Raw genomic sequence first — 4,162 nt, forward strand, 5'->3', positions numbered from 1 at the left:
ATATATAGCTAAATGCATGAAAACGAAAGTCAATAAGATGTTGTATGCGTGAGATGAGGAAGGTCTGCTGCTCTTGCTGGCGCTGCCTGCATGTCAATAGGTAAGGTGTTTCCGCCCGGTTCAACCGCGCAAAGTAGCCAACAGGATACGCGTTGCTAATTAACACAATATAATATAATCTGCGCTTGTGTTGATAAGTGAAAATAGAAATCGTAATAGCACATGCCTGCAGAAAACCAATTGATAAACGAATAGCGACGGCTAGCTAAATGGTCACTTACGTACTCAGGCAAATCGGCGAAGGCCGGTTTTAGGCAGAAAAAGAGAATAGTGGTAAACAACAAAAGGAAAGAAAAGACTGTGGTCACTACCGGTTGACTTCGACGCGATAGAATGGCAACGCAGCCTATTAGCTCTGTTGAGCCTAAAATGATTATTGTCATTTATCAGACAAGACTGACAGGAGTCGCGTCCCGTTTCCCTTTGAATGGTACAAGCGTCACACATGTTAATAACAAGTAACATGCACCTATAGACTCTATATCGAATATGGCGTGAAGAGAATGTTTGATGATAGTGAAAAAAAAATATTTGATGTTGCTGTTAACTGTGGTAATAAGCGAAGTAACAAGGATCGATGAAGCGAACGGTAGAGCAAAACACAGAATAAATAACGGTAGCCAATATAGGGACAACTGACTGTTCGGAGACGGGCGACTTGTTTCAAGTAAATGTCCGTTAGATCGTGTCATGGATTCGCGCGTGAGTGTGAGTGTGCTATGAATCCAAGTGTTAGAGAAACAGAGAAGCGCTGAATGTAGGTTTTTATTTACTGTGACGCATTTGTGTCTGTCTGTTGACTGCATTATGAATAGCCAGCGGCGACTAGCTATTGACTGACTAATTATTAATGAAAGTTCATAAAAACGATTTGAACACCAGTCGACAAAAGCACGCTTGTTTGTGGCCTGATCAAATGACGACGGTGTGAGGAGAGGCAGATATTGGGAATAGCATAAGGTGATCGGTCGCTTAGAAAATCATACAGCGAGGTTAATGGAGAAAGTCCGATCATGTCACGGTTGGCCTCCAGAACGCGTTGTTCTGATTCTTGGGCAAAGTCACGGGGATCAATGGTACTTTGTGGTGCGACCTATGTGTGTATGCACTTGTGTGTGTAAGGATATTGCTAAGTAAATAGAAAATCTAAAAAAGTAAGACACTTTTCCCAGACACTCAGCACTAAGTCAGAGGGCTTCTGCTGGGTTTAAGATAGCACCAAGCGACAAAAATCACACACACACACATCAACAAATTCGTAAAAAGTACAGTCGAACGGATGATTGAAATAACACACGTGTATCTGATCTGAACCAGGTCAATATATGAACGCTGCGTATACAGAGCACCGTGTAAAACTTGTAACTCGAACACTTCTGGGGCCACAAATAAAAGTTTCGAAATTTGACGATCTGCTTACTATTGCAAAAATGTACCATACAGAGTTCCAAGCTTGTCGTAATAATACGATCGGCAGCATGCCGCCGGGCCTGGTTCCCTTTGGCCAGCTAACGGAGGTCAGATTGCCTTTTGCAGCTACAGCTTTTGTGTGATGCTTAGAAGCACGAATCTGGTGTGGCGAAAGCACTTGACGCGTGTGACTTGTACGACATCACCTGAGTCTAGCCACAGAAAGGAAATAATTCAGAATAGGACAAAAGTAAACGTGTAACTACAAGATACTCCAAAAGTTGGTTTTGCTTCAAGACTATGTTGTTCATGGGTTGTACGCCAGGCCAGTTCTCGACAACGGTTAGCGGCGTAAGCCTTCGCTGCTGGCATCTCTTACCGTAAGTGCGGCATAGACAACACACATCAATCAAGGTCGAAACTCATAAAAATGTTCACTGAAATTCGAATTTAATCTTTTTGGTCGCCTCTTGCACTTCTTTGAACCAGAGTGAGTACCTACTCATTCATTGGTTCGTCATATTGACTCTGGTTTTAAGAACTATGTGTCGAGTGCTAATGGATTATGAAGAAGTAGCTTAACAAATAGAGTCTGTTGTATGTTTGAATAGTTATTTTTGAAAGAGATTTTTTTACTAAATGGAAATGCGAAAGCACTTAGCTTCATTAATTATATATCAAGTACTGTTAAGTTTCTCTTGATAAGTTTGAGAAACCGCTGATGCCAGCTGTCGCTTTGTTACGAAGCGCATATTAATAATCGGAAATATAAACTTCATGTTTCTTATTGGCTGAGGTTAGATCAGAATGACCTGAAAAGGTAAAAATCAATGAAAAAGTTCGTGTTAAATGACTGCCTGATTAAATCGTCCGGTACAAGTGGTCGTCTGAACAGTTCCAAAATGTATATGAATTTAGTAAGTCCGAAAATTTCAATATTTAGAAGTACGGAAACAGGTTGAAAACCGTAGGTGAACCAGTTGACGCGGCTGACTGGATGAACACCCGATGGAACGAAAGAATTGCAGCGCGTTAGTTAATAAAAACCATATTATTTAGAAAACTGCCGAAAACAAATTCATGTGGAATGACGGTATACCGATGATAATGCTGTCCATATTTCAAGAAAAATGTCCTTAGAAAAACAGTAGCCGTCGTTAAACTCATTCATGATCTAGAAAATGGTCACTTCTATTTCACCTTTTTATTATTATATGGATCGATAAATCTATTAGTAAGTGAAAAAATGCAGGAAACAGAGCTCCGTTCCGGATTCTGAAGTCACTTGAGTAGCCCGTCATTGGCGTCATCAAAGAGACTCAGAAAGTTTCTACACTAATATGCCACCCAGGTGATGCCGCCTATTGATGTATTATTGCACTAGGCAGCGGTGCAAATATATAGCAAGCAGCACTAGTACCAATATGGCTTGCGCACCTAGCGGTAACCAGCGCATAACCGAGAGGATAATATAGGCTCAAAGGAAGGTAGAGAACATGCCTCACAGGCGCTGCAGTTGACGGCTACATTGACTCGACAGGAACAATACAGACTCGACGATCGTACGATACTCGGTGGTAGGTTAAATGCGACGGATGAAAGTGTGAGTAAGACAAGAAGGCAAAAGAAAAAAACTAGATTATCACAAATGATAATATAATAATGAATAATAAAATGATCACTAATAATAACAGATGGTGACTCTGGGATTAGTATATTGCTATTGTTGTTGTCAGTGTCATGACAAGAATTACTTTTGATTAACACGATGCGCGGTTTGGTAAATAATGTAATAGGCGAAATAATCGTCGTGCAATGAACAGGGACATCGCGAATATGGAGCAGAATGTACTCCCTCATAAATGAATGTCGGATGGGAGAAAAATGACTATAATGCTAATAGAATAGTAAAGGGCAACGCACGCCATGATATTCCTAGTGATGACGGTCAAGAAATGTTCAAATACGAACCGTGTGAATTAGAGTGCGCGTCAATAAACTAGTCGAGTAAATGAGAAATAACTATACGAATATGCGATGATATAGCAGCAAATGGATAATAAAATAAAAAAACACTTTTCAATTGTTATTGTTACGACAGGAAGGTAGCAATAATAAAATATACGAAAAAAAATGAAAAGATTATACTGTGTATTAAATCATAGTAAGAATTAGATAAGTAAAAAAGGGAGAGAAGGTGTTTAATTCAAAAGTGGTGGATTCACAGCCATTTGCAGATCCCGAAATATATTTCGCTTTTTTTTGAGTGGTAGCTAGCTTCGTAACCTCTATAATAATAATAATAATAATAATATAATATATATATATATATAGGACACAATGTAAGAGTCTTGGACGCACGGACAGTTTCGAAATTTCTTTTCAACGGTCGTTTTTTTACATTCAGGGGGATTATCATCATTAAATGACAATAATAACCTAGGCAATTACAGTTAGGGTTCTCAAAAATTACACTTAGCGAATATCGTTATTTAGGCAGGTCTTGTTTCAGCTTTTGTTTCATGAATATTTGACTATAGAATTCAGCGCGTTTAACTTTTGCTCACTTTGAAAAAGGCTTTAGGTTTTTGTTTTCAAATCGATAAAGAAACTTTTCGAGACAGAAAACGTTTGCGAAGGTAATCAACCGTCACACGTGTACTTGGCACACAATGGGAATGATAAGCATCCG

Source organism: Varroa destructor, unplaced genomic scaffold (assembly GCF_002443255.2).
Source record: "Varroa destructor unplaced genomic scaffold, Vdes_3.0 BEIS01000004.1, whole genome shotgun sequence".
Taxonomy (NCBI): Eukaryota; Metazoa; Arthropoda; class Arachnida; order Mesostigmata; family Varroidae; genus Varroa; species Varroa destructor.